Genomic DNA, 13,809 nt, shown 5'->3' with positions numbered 1-13,809 from the left:
CTGCCACCACACTTCCCATTTGTTTTTCCTTTGGCACAGGCTGAAATATAGTTTACTCGCTTTGACTTTGGAGGTAATGGTGCAATACTCTACATAGAGAAGAAGTGAACCAGAACAATGTACAAAAGGCTATTAAATTGAAAAGCATTAGTCTCTGTTCCTCTGATGTGTTTTGTGTTCACGGTCATAATTTCCGCTATTTCTGACTAGTAAGAAAAAAGTAGTGATGGAATCTGATTGAGGAAGAAAAAATCTGAAAAGATCTTTGGAATAAAAAGTAAGTATTACTGTTGTTAAACCCCCTCCAAAGGAAGGAAGGAAGGAAGGAAGGAAGGAAGGAAGGAAGGAAGGAAGGAAGAAAGAAAAAGAAAAAGAAATCATGAACAAGAATGAATGAATGATAGCATAAAAATATTGCAAACCAATAATCTATATTATTTTTTGGTCATTAGCAGCAGAAAATATCTCATTTTTATCATACTAATGAATATTTTATGTAATTATGATTATTACTAATCTTAAAAAATAATGCTATAGAAATCAGCTGTGAAAGTAAAAGTAATAATGTCCAAAAAAAAAGAAAGCAATAATGTTTACTGCCCCAAAGTGAAGTTACTGTAGGCGATAATGCATTTTGTAAGGTTAATAGAAAAGAAGAAAGACTTTCTCATTTCCAAGATTTTCCAGAAACAATATAGATTATGTTTTTTCTTCTAGCTTGGCAGACTGAACTCAAATATACATGCTTGAGAATGGCATTTGGTAGTCATATTAGTTTTATATAAACTAGATCATATGACACCTATTCAAACCACTAAAGCTAGTAATATTTAAAATATTACCCAAAGCCATCTTTTTTTTTTTTTCTACTTGTCAACTTTGGCTTTGGAATTGAATGAAGCAATGCATATTTTGTAAAGTTCTATAAAAATATATCTTGTGAATGCATTTTTACTTATAACAGGAATATGCAAGTAATTTTTGTTATCAAATAATGGATAATTTCTACTAATGAGGTTGAGGACTAAAAGATACATGAGCTGGACCATATATCACCAACTCACTCACTTCATGCAGAAGATAGCTCACTAACTCAGTTTTCCTTTCAGAAAATAATGCTCTAAATATTGCCTGATACAAAATCTAAGGCACAAATGTCTAACATTTAGAAACACTGTATCAATAACAATGGCTTTATATTGTTTTTATTTAATTTTGGATAGAGTATAAGATTTAACAAAAATGATTCTTTTCTTTAACATCATTCACTTAAATATTAAACCCTTTTAGTTCTATTAAAATGGTGTTTTCTTCACAAAATAATCAATAACCAAATTTTCAAGAATAAATATGTAGCAGAAAGTGAGATTCATCTATATTCATTATGTCTGTAAAACTAATTACAATTGCAAATTCATTTTGAACCACACAATAAAATTCAAGAAAAGTTGAAAAGCTCTGAAACGTTGCATAAAAGATAAATAGGAATTTATTTTGGTCTTCATATATAAGCAAAAGACAGAAAAAAAATTAAAGTGCTCAACTAAATAATCAGGTTGCTCACCTAAACAGGTTTTGCTCCTTACTTCCATGTCAGTTTGAATCCTCATGAAGAAATACAGGCAGGATTACGTAGTCTTAATTATCCTGGAACTTTCATCAATATCCCCCAACAGACAAATTTTAAATGGGCATAGCATAAATGTGCACTTGAAACACAGGCTATATTGAGCAGGGAGGGATTTTTTCACATAAGTATTTTACATAAACCCATCTTCTCTTTTTTGACACTTGTATTTTTATCAGTCTTTAACACCTAATTTATTTATTTATTATCTGCAATATTGTTTTGTTCACTTCATAATCCTCACTCGGGAATGTGTGTTTCCTTATTTACCAATTATATCTAACTCAAGTTCCTTCTTTTCTCCAGACACTGCCAAGGTGCTTCCCTCCTGACATCCTAATAATGCTTTCTTTTCTAACCCTCCATAGCTATAGCACAATCTCTGTGACACTTCTAATTCTACATTTCTTTTCACTTCATTTCCTCCTTATTTTAGTCCATCATTTCTATGTCTGTCTTCCTATATATTCTATTTTATTGATTTGGCATTGGATGCCCCATCAAGCTGCTGTTTTCATATTGCATTCTGTGCAGTTGATTCTAGAATTACCACTCTTAGTTACCATCCCACCCCTCCTAGAGCACCCACCCACCCTCATGTGCCACTTACACTTCTGGTGTTCAAACCTCACTTCCTCTTCTCCCCAGAAGATATGTCCTCTCTTGCCCATCATCACCATTAACCTGTTGGGACATAGACTATTTTGTACTCTCCTTTGGTATGATGTGTGCTAACTTCCTTTTCCATACCACCCCTAAAGTTTTCCTGTGAAAGCCCAGTCAACACATCCTTCTTCACTTCTTCACTGTCAGAAGCTTCTGAAATTTCTCTCAATTTACAAATCTTCCAGCCAAGTGAGAGACATTTTATCTCTTTTATGCAAAAATATTACCATGTTAAACTTCTTTATTTTGTCAAAACATCAAATCTTATATACTATATTTAATCTTCTGTCATGAGACTCCTTATTACTTAGAATAATTTTCAAAAATTATTTGGCTTCATAGTAGTTGTTCAAGGCTCCATTATTTGGTGGAGTGATTTGGAAAGTTATTTACTTATTTTTATTTGGGAGAATTTTCTCCTTTTTTTCCCCCTCAACAGTAAGCAAATAGTGCTTTTTCATATTTGTTTCACTTGATAGAAATGAACCAGTAGCATAGTGCTTTCCATTTGTTAATGATTGTGATAATCTGACTTCCCACCGACTGCCTGAGAACTCCATCACTATTTTATGGCACATCAGGTTGTTTGTTGAGGATTTCCTTTGAGTTTAAGGAAGGGCAGTTACCTTTTGACCTTTATTTTCAAGTAAATAAACCACAGCAAAACATTGGCAACAGAAGGAATGTTTTTAGGAGTATATTAGCATAAAGTAATTAGGCAATGGTAATGAGGATCAGTCTCTCCTGTTATGGCAACAAGTGCTCCTGAACCCTGAAACAAAGTCACTTAGGAATCTTTCAGGGTTTTTTGCTCTGTAATTTCTTGGGAGTTCTCTGCCCAATCTACCCTTATCTCTTAGGAGCAAACCTCTAATTCAACATAGGCCTTAAACACCTAATTTGTTGACAACTAACTTTGTGTCCCTTTGAAAGGAGAAAGACGTTTCCCTCTGGCACATTCTCTCCTGGGCATCAGCTGCCCTTCCTTGCCCCCCACCCCCACCCCCCTACACACCCCAAGCCTCTGCACTTGCTCAGAGCTTTTTAGTGGAGTCTGTTGATGACTCTTTGCTTCTACCCAGTGCATTATTTTTATTGCTGATTGTCCGCACTACCCACATTCTTTGAGCTCAGTGAGTTTCCTTTTGCGTTTGAAGAAGAAGCCAAAGATAATAATACTCCACAGCAGTAGCTCAACCCTCTGATTATACCTATGTGATATCATGAACCGTCTCTTTCCTACCCTCCATGGCATGACCATGTCCTGGCATACTGACCACCCCTGCTCTACAAAATGCAATGAGAATAAACAGAAAGGTTACCTAAAGGGCAGGAATAGTCCTTGGAGAATAGAGGCTTTGTTTTAAGTAAATATCCCCCAAGGTAGTAAAGCTTGCTTGAATTAAGTCTAAGAGAGAGAGAGAGAGAGAGAGAGAGAAAGCAAAGAATGATAATGATACTCATGGGAAGGAGAGTAACACCTAGAAACAAACTGGCAGATGGATAATTTCCATGCAATAGTCTAAGTATGCTGGTAGATGTGCGATGCTTAGAGGGGTAGTAAAGAGGGCCTGAGAAAGCTTTTCCGTGGGGATGCTTAAACTAAATATTGACCAACCAGTCCCCCTGCATCCAGACTGAGGAAAAGACTTGCTGATATGTCTTCTGTCTTTCACTGCCTGGTTTTCTCTATCTTTGAACACTTATTCAGCACCCCATGCTGGCTCCTGTTCCAGGGCTGAGGAATACAATGTTTGAATAAGATAGATGAGGTGCATACTCTGATGAGAGACAGGTGAGCAAACAAATAAAGATGATTTCAGAGAACAATAGGTATTGTGAAGCAAATAAAACATGATGAGTTGAGAGAAAAAAAATTGAGGAAAGACCACTTTAGATTGGGTAGTTAAAAACTGAATTGAATACACCGCCCTATGTACCTTGAGTAAAAATAGCCATATACTTGATTCAGCAGGAACATAGTTTTTATTGCAAATGAAACATCTTTCTTCAGGTCAAAACTAAAGTGATGGTAATTCTTGATAGGTGTGCTAATGACACAGCTGTTTTCCGGCTCATTATATTCACTAAGTGGTAGTTTCTGTTTCATAGAGGCAGCAGTAACAGCATTTCACAGTCTTTTGAAATTAGTTGTTTGCCTCTGCTCCCCTCTAGATTGAATGTACATTCTTAAAGAGTTCATATTTTTGGAAGCTAAAGCTGCTAGTGCAGTGGGAGGAATGAAACCTTTTCTGTTTTTCAACACTTAATTATATGATATGTGAACTGAAATTTAGATCTGTCCGCCAATATTCATGATCCTTAGATCCCAAAGGAGGTGTGTGTTGGGGGAAGGGGGGGTTGTGGAGCAAGGAAGCAAAAGGTCCTAGCACTGTGTGGTGCAATTACATATGGAATTTGAGGCTCCTTACCTTAAATGCAGTGTAGTGATGAAACATTTTTTAGTACACTGTTCTTCTCTGCATCATAACCATCGCAAAGTGGTTTCTGAACAAGAGTAAATGCAAGAAGAAACAAGTACAAAGGCGTAAGGACCTAAAAAGAAAGCAGGGTCAACATACACACACACATCTTTCTCTCTCCCCTCGGAGCTTTCTGTTCTAGGACCAAACCACATTTGTGGCACACGAACGTTTCTTTGACATTCATTATTCACATGTATAAATGGATTAAAAGCTGTAAATATTTATGTTACTATATGTTCTATTATGGATGAATAATTATGAATTTTTAAGTTTTAAGAATTAGTATTCTTTATGTCAGGACTTAAGAAATACTAATTAACAAAAGAGTGACCCATAGCTGACATATCATGTAACCTTTGGGTGTCTAGATTTTTCAGTATGAATTAATCTAAAAACGAAGGATTTTTTTTTAACATTTGGAGACTATAAAAGGTGTTGTCTACATTTAGCACAAGTAGTAAACAAAATATTCCGCAAATGCCATATCTCCTTTCCTTTGAAACACAAATATATTTTATTTATTAAAATAATTTACATTTCTAAATCCAGATGCTAATTCTCACAGATTCCTCTCTGAAAATAGTCCAAGACATTAAGGAATATTCCAGAATTGTGAATTTTGAAATGATTTAGAAGAGTCACCTGTTAATATGTTACTTCCTTCCCCTATCATAGTGAGTCTGTATTTTGAACATTTTTAAAATGCAGACACTATCCAAAGTGATTTGACCCATAGAGGTGGAAGAATTTTCCTTTTTTCCCTGTAGGTTCTTTGGTTCGTCTGATAATTAAATTGACATAAGACTGGGGCGCCTGGGTGGCGCAGTCGGTTAAGCGTCCGACTTCAGCCAGGTCAGGATCTCGCGGTCCGTGAGTTCGAGCCCCGTGTCAGGCTCTGGGCTGATGGCTCAGAGCCTGGAGCCTGTTTCTGATTCTGTGTCTCCCTCTCTCTCTGCCCCTCCCCCGTTCATGCTTTGTCTCTCTCTGTCCCAAAAATAAATAAAACGTTGGAAAAAAAATTAAAAAAAAATAAATTGACATAAGACAGATTAACAGGAGGGAAAAAAAAATAATTCTATATGTATAGAGCTCCATGAAAATAAGAGACCTCTTCAAAGGGGACGAGGGACATTCACAGGACATAAGAAAAGCAGATATTTGGTAATTAGATGTTTGCCCTGCCATATGTGTTGGTTGTTCAGATAAAAAGTTTTCTCTGGTAATATCTCTCCTTTTGCACCAGGCCCCCTATCTAAATTCTTTTAGGTAGTTAAGAGAGAGGTGAATTTTTGTCTTGAATCTGCTGGGTCTTGATTGCCTTCAGCTGAAAATATCCGCATGCCGAAGTGGCACGTTTGGGGATAGCATATTCTGCCCCTCTTCAGACATGTCAAGATGTGCTGCTGCATTATTTCTCCCAGAATCACATCTGGTTCATCTTTGCCTGATGAGCCCTGAAAATTGTGCTTGCAAAATCATTGCAGAAATTCATGCCTGCCTTGGCGAAAAAGTGCATTTTAGTGGTTGCTTTGAACAGGTTTTCTCCTAAGGTTTATAGACCAAAATCCGGTTTGTGTCAGCTCTTGTGATAAGATAATGAAAACTTCTCAGAATGGCATTGTCTTTGCCAGATACATCTATTAAGCATCCCTTAGATTTTTTTTCCTCCAATTTTCTTTCCCAATGTTGAAAAAGAAATATAGCTAATTAAATGTAAATGGCCTTGTTCTCTTTCTTTAAATACTACAATACCTTTTACAATTCTCAGTACAGGCAGTAAATTTGAATACAATAGTTTAGTGTGAGATCAAATTAATGACTTTATAATACATTTGTATGGTTTTATAAGGTGAGATTTTTACATTTCTAGTTCACATATGTTACTGTTGAATGGAGCATGAATTGCAATTAAATGGCACGGAACATAGTTTTGTTTCTTTTTTAAAGCATAAACGTGTTGGTTGCAGTATTATTTACAGTAGCAAATTTAAATGGCTAGAATGGAGCCTTACTAATCTTACATTTGCTAGCCAGAATGCTATTTAGCCATCACAAATACTTATGAAGATAATATAATAATATTTTATCATAAGGGAATTGCCTATGTATTTTCAGGTTTTTTAAATGAGTGTATATTCTAAACTTTTTGGTATGAAAAATTTCAAAAACAGAAAAGTTGGAAGAATGAATACATGCACACTTAACATCTAAATTTAAGAACTGTTAGTGTTTGCCTGTATCTTCTGTGTGTATGTGAGCCATGCAACATGACTGCCCAAGCTTTTGGTTAAACCTTTGAAGGAAAGTTGTTGATATCATCAAACTTCATCTTTAACTATAGTATCTAAGTTTTGGTGGCCCAATCAGTTGAGTGTCTGACATCGGCTCAGGTCAAGATCTCACAGTTCATGAGTTCAAGTCCTGCATCAGGCTCTCTGCTGTCAGTGGGGAGCCCGCTCTGGATCCTCTGGATCTCTCTCTCTCCCTCTCTCTCTCTCTCTCTCTCTCTCTCTCCCCCTCTCTCCTTCTTTCTTTCTCAAAAATAAATAAACATTTGAAAAAATATACAGGATCTAGGGATTACCCATGCATTGCATTTGGTTGTCAGGTCTATTTAGATATTTAACTAATCATTCTTCCCAGGCTTTTCCCATGATTTTTTTTTTCTTGCTGAGACCAGGCCAGTTTTCCTGTAAACATGCCACATTCTAGAATGTGCTTGATTGCTTCCTTTAAATGTCATTTAACTTATTCCTTTATTCCTATAAACTGGAAGAAGTTAGGTGTAAAAGCTCAATTACATTCTATTTTAAACATGTTTGACTTCTATCTGTGTGTGCTTCATAAACGATTCTGTGCCTTTCAATGCCTCGCTACTCTATTATGTATCACATTAGGGGGCACATAATATCAAAGTTGCCTTCTGACTGATACAAATCTTGATCACTTGGCTAAGGTGGCAACTACCATATTTCTGTATTGTAATGATACACTTTCAATGCTAAAACAAACACAAATACACACATGTACACAGGAGTGCATGTGAAATTTTAATAATATTGGTGGATTGTATCAATCTCCAGTTTCCTAGCTTTGATGTTATGTAAGAGTTATCATTGGGGAAGGTTAGGCAAGAGTATAAGAAATCTGTTATTTGTTACAGCTGTCATGTGAATCTACAGTTACTTCAATATAATAAGCTTTTTTAAAAGAACAGCAGCTAAGTTATGAGCTGATTTTTAGTAATATACATTGCTAACAGTGAATAAATTGACCTAATAATTGGCATTTATCATTATCAATTTTTATTCCGGTAGATTCAGTAATTATGTATGAGCTTGGTCAAGCATGTGGCATTATTAAACATGTTTAAATACTAAATTTTATAAGAAATTGTGATCATTTGCTTTCACTGTGTGCTTTTGAAGTGTATCTAAGGCAGTGGGTCAGTTGAATGGGGCACCTGTACCAAAGCATACTTTTCCTTTGTGTAACTCCAGAACGGCCATCAATTATCTTTTTCTCAAATTTCCATTTCATTTCTCTTGCCCCTTCAAACAAGTGGTGGCTTAGGATGGTAAACATTTGGATGTCTGTCTAAGGCTCAGAACTCATTGCTGGCTCCTTCTTGCCCAGATTCCATAATTTCCTATGCACTGCTCCCTCCCAACCTCCAGTCCTGTGAGACCACTTGGTAAGTCTGGCTAGCAAGGGTGGGTCCAGGGTTGAGAGCACTCACCTGGTGTCTCAGACATCTCATTCTGCCGTGAGAAGCAGTAGAAGGAAATACAGGCCTACCAACAGAGCAGAAGCCACTATCTCTTCCTCTCCCCTTTAAACATTCATATAGGGGCGCCTGGGTGGCGCAGTCGGTTAAGCGTCCGACTTCAGCCAGGTCACGATCTCGCCGTCCGTGAGTTCGAGCCCCGAGTCAGGCTCTGGGCTGATGGCTCGGAGCCTGGAGCCTGTTTCCGATTCTGTGTCTCCCTCTCTCTCTGCCCCTCCCCCGTTCATGCTCTGTCTCTCTCTGTCCCAAAAATAAATAAACGTTGAAAAAAAAAATTTTTAAAAAATAAACATTCATATAAATTGCCCTTTCCCTTATTATTGCCATGACTTTGTCTCTCATTCACTATTACTACGTGTCTGATTTTTTTTCATAGGTACCAGGTTCATTTTGGACATCAGATTTCCCAGACACTCTCTAGGCCACTCAGAAACAGTACATGATTGCTTGTAAACAAATCTATATGTATAGACAAACGTGTTTCTCTATCCCGCCCCCCCCCATAGCTGGTGAGTTTCCATGGTAAGAATATCATTTTAATAAATAGTCTGATACTCCTATTAAGAAGTTAGCTTGGTTTGAACAATCTCAGATATATGTTAGTCATCCTATGGTGGCTTGATGAAAAAATAGAGGAATTTGTTCTTTAAGCATGTGTGTAGGTCTCCTACAATATGCCAGACATAGCTCCCAAAGCTGATCATTCAGTGTTAAGGAAACATACTGCCCCTACTTGGGCATATAGCACAGTGGAGCAGGGGGAAGACTGTACCACTTTAAAATTGATAATACAGCAACAGATTGTATAAGTGCTGTGAAGTGAAATTACAGACTACTATGAAACAGTATAACAGGGTCACCTGATTTCAGTCAGCGGGCAGGTAAGACCTTTTTGTGCAAAGGAAATTTCAGCTGAAAATGAATAGATGATTCACACTTCATCGGATGAAGTGTGTGAGGAAGGGAAAGAACATTCAAAGTGGAGAAAACTGCAGAGGAGAAGTCTTAAGGAAGAAAAGAGCTTTACTCTATCAGAAACTGAAACAATGCCGATGTCACTAAAACATCATGAGCACAAAAGGGACCTGCAGTGGTTGTGCACGGGCTGGAGGCAGGGACCCAGTCTGAATTCCATTTTGGATGCAGGAGGAGACAGACCGGGAGCTTTGAGTTGGCATCGCAGTCATCTCGTTGAAATACAGTGGCAGCTCAGAGTAGGATGGTGACAGCGAAGATGGCAAGGAATCAAGAGGTTTCAGATGCTATTTCAGAGGTGGGGAAGGCTGGAGGAAGCCCACAGTGGCAGGCGAGGGCTGAGGAACCAATGATGCCTTCTGTAATGTTCAGTTTAGACACGCGAGGCATTCATAGATTTACATCAAGTTGTTGGCTAAATAACGAATCTATGTATCAGAAGAGAGGTAAAAGTAGATCAGGTCTACTAATTGGTTTCTAAAAAGTCTGAAAATAGCACCCTCTTCAGACAGCAGGAGGATCCTTTTTCTCCATAGTTGTCAGCAAACAATATGCCTGTATTAAGACAGAGTTTTAGGGGCGCCTGGGTAGCTCAGATGGTTAAGCGTCTGACTCTTGATTTTGGCTCAGGTCATGATCTCATGGTTCATTAGATCGAGCCCCGCATCAGGTTCTGTGCTGAGAGCATGGGGCTTGCTTGGGATTCTCTCTCTGCCCCTCCCTGGTTCGTATGCTTTCTCTCTCTCTCTCTCTCTCTCTCTCTCTCTCTCTCTCTCAAAATAAATAAACATTTAAAAAAAAACAAAGAGATATGGGGCTCCTGGGTGGCTCAGTCAGGTAAGCATTGGACTTCGGCTCAGGTCATGATGTCGGGGGAGGTGGGTTTGAGCCCCACATCTGGTTCTATGCTGAGGGCTCAGAGTCTGGAGCCTGCTTTCGATTCTGTGTCTCCCTCTCTCTCTGCCCCTCCCCCATTCATGTTCTCTCTCTCTCTCTCTCTCTCTCTCTCTCTCTGTGTCCAAAATAAACATTAAAAAAAAAAAAAACAGAATTTTAAAGGGAATTAAAAAAAAAAAAAAAGCAAACCCAGTTCCTCATGTGTGTTATTGCTTCGTGGTATATAGCCTGCAGTACTCTGTGTATTTGTTATCTATGTGAACAAGGTGGTCTGCCTGGATCCCACGCTATACGGAACAAAAAAAATCTGTGTAAACTTATAGCTAACGTGTAATATTGGTGTTTAACTAGGAATTCCTCCTTGGTAATGTGTAAGTGCTTTTTTTTTTTCTATAAGTTGACATTGCACATGTGCTAGTTTTGATTATTTTTAGAGTATTCTTCCACTCCTTCCACCCCCTTTTATAAGGGCTGTAGCCAAAAAAAGGCCAGTGGCAAGATAGAAACAACAGATTTAGAACTCGGTGATTCTTCTTTCTTTCCCCTTACACCAAAGACCAAAACAAAACGTACATTGTTTGGAAGGGTGAAACAGTTTGTTTCTCTCCTGCATGGTTCAAAGACCTTTGTATATCATACCTTTCTAAAAATAATGGAATTTATACTAAACATCTGCCTATTGAAGTAGAACATTTGTATTCTTGTGACATCTGCATAGCTTTTGACTTCTAAAAGGATAACTTACCTTTACTTGGTCCTTTCCTCCATAAACGCGTTTTCTTTTGAGAAATATTTAGTAAGCTTCTGCCATGTGCAAGGCATTTTTGTGGAAACGGGAAACCACAAATGAACAAAGACAGATATCTTTGCCATCATGGAGTTTATATTCTAGTGGAGAGAGAATGAACAGCAAATACAACATGCATTGTGCTAAAACAGTGATCGACATGGTGCAGGAAAATAAAGGAGGGGAGTGAAATCACATGTGGGTGGGTGGAGTGTGAGAATTCAGTTTTAGGTAGTGTGGTGAGAGGAGGTTTCACTTAGAAGGGAAATTTGCATAGAGACTTAAATACCATTTTAAATATCCTCTTTCTACAAAATCGTTCGCAAGCCCCATTTCTGAAATGGCAACCTAGAGTGACTGTGACATGTTTACATCCTCTGTGACAGAATGCTTGGCAAATTACTTGTACCATTGCTTTCTACCACTCTGAGAAGACATGGATAAGTGGAATAGAAGCACAACGTGAATATCTGCAATTTATATAACTCTCTGCCAAGGCTGTTGTCAATGAGAAGTTGTTCTGAACTCACCTATGATTCCATATTACCTTCAGAATGTTTGCAAATGGACTATGCCTATCTTGAGGCAGAATTTACATTTTTTTCCCCATAGTAGTGGCAAGTTGAGGCTACGTTCCTGTCTTCACACAGCAGCGTACGTCTGTCCCAAAGAGCCACGGCCGTGTCTCAGTACTGGGGAGATAGAACAACGTGAAGTGCTTGTCTGAGAAAAATTGGAATACAGTTCAGGCTTTTTCCCTGATGTTTTTCTGTCCTTCAGCTCAGAAAGGTTTGCATTTCATTGTTCCATAAATAACCATGGCCAGTTATTTCTTTATCTGAATCCAGTAGGTATTTAGCCATTTTTATTTATTATTTTAGGATAGATAGATAGATAGATAGATAGATAGATAGATAGATAGAATTTAAGAATAATTCATACGGAGATTGACATACTTTTAACACCCAGTTAAAAGCTCTTGTTGTAGTTAGATGAAAATGCTGGCTTTCTTTTAAATTATGAGAATATCTTCTGCTCACATACTGTTAGCAGTAAGCCCTGGACCTTCATGCCCACATATATGTCCCTGAATCAATCTTTTCATGGCCTAACTTTGTATTTTAAAGTCTGTTTAATCAAGATATGTATTAATTCCAGCCACCTGGCACCAAAAAATTATTAAGAAGAGGTTAAAAATATAAGTGGTTAATCTCTTACATTAACCTCTTAAATATAAGAGGTTAGTCTTTTTCCTGTTGGCAGGAAAGAGATGTGTGGCTAAAGCTGTAATATGGCTGAAGTCTGAAGAAGAAACAAAGAGCAGGAACTAAAATTGTAAACAAAATTGTAAAGGAAAATAAGATAACTAGTTTCAATACAATTTTAACAATAATAAAAACCAATCTGCCAGGTCCTCAGAAAGTTCTTTATATTTAAAACAGTAATTATACTATGAGTCAATTATTAGTTTGTAATAACCCAATGACTAGTGTCTTCATCAGGATGACCATTGTTAAGAGACAAAGCAGGAATAGGATATGAACTTAGAGATGTTAATGAAACTAGTTCCTTCTTTATAAATCACAGCATCCGTAGAGAAGATAACCCAGGATAGCTAGAATGAAGTACAATTACCCAAAGATCCTAAGAAAATTTTTATATTTGGATTCATTTAGATGGGATGGGAAAACGTTCATTTTTATCATACCACCTGAAATCCAAGAATCCTCAGTTGATTGTGTGTGTGTGTGTGTGTGTGTGTGTGTGTGTGTGTGTGTGTGTGAATGACCATATGAATAACTGACAAATCCTAGAAAATCTAGTCAGGCTAAACAATTATTAGCCAAAAGATTGGGAAAGCCCTATAATAAATCACTTATTAATATCTAAGTAAGGGAAGGAGAGCAGAGAAGACTTGAGTTGGAAGTATTTTTGTAAAACATACTTATGTAAGTAGTATAAATATATAACTTCCAATTGAAATGTTGTCTGTAAATACAAATTTTGAAATAAAGTAAAATAACATAGTTTAGAATATCCTTAGTTTTTCCAATATTAAAGCACTTTGAATAGTCTTATTCTGAAATTTTCAATACAAAATATTTTATTGTAATCAAATATAGCATTTTTGAAAAATTTTTTGCCATTAGTAAGAATTTATGGCAAAACATATTGTGTGCAAGCTAATGATTAATTCAACAACATTTATAAATACTTGCTATGGGGTAAGTCACGTATTTTCACTAGAGATAAGAGTAGACACTTTTTATATAAAATGACCAATGCTATGATTGAGTGAAGTCAGGATATTTTGAGAGTATATAGAAGAGGCAGTTGACCCAGATGGGAATCACTGTGATGATTTTTTTTAAGATAACTTTGTTCATTTAGGGTCACCATATAATTTATCCTCCAAACCAGAACATATTTGAAGGTGAAAGAGGACTCTACTTATAATTACATGGGGGAATGTGTATAATGTAGGCATATCAAGAAGGATGGCCTCTTTATTCCATCTCCAGCATTTTAGGTGTGAGATCTTGTGTATGTCTATAAATGCATACATATCCATATGCTGCTCTCT

At 37.0% G+C, this 13,809-nt stretch overlaps 1 protein-coding gene across 3 annotated transcripts in view; it reads left to right on the top strand.

Moving 5' to 3' along the window:
• The window catches only part of MMP16 (matrix metallopeptidase 16), a 311,611-nt gene that overhangs the window by 234,942 nt on the left and 62,860 nt on the right, over nt 1-13,809 (top strand). The gene's annotated exons all lie outside the window — the stretch shown is intronic.

Source organism: Herpailurus yagouaroundi, unplaced genomic scaffold, assembly GCF_014898765.1.
Source record: "Herpailurus yagouaroundi ecotype Mexico unplaced genomic scaffold, PumYag 186, whole genome shotgun sequence".
Lineage (NCBI taxonomy): Eukaryota > Metazoa > Chordata > Mammalia > Carnivora > Felidae > Herpailurus > Herpailurus yagouaroundi.
The sequence above is the reverse complement of the archived record's forward strand: the minus strand, read 5'-3'. Positions and strand labels throughout refer to the sequence as shown.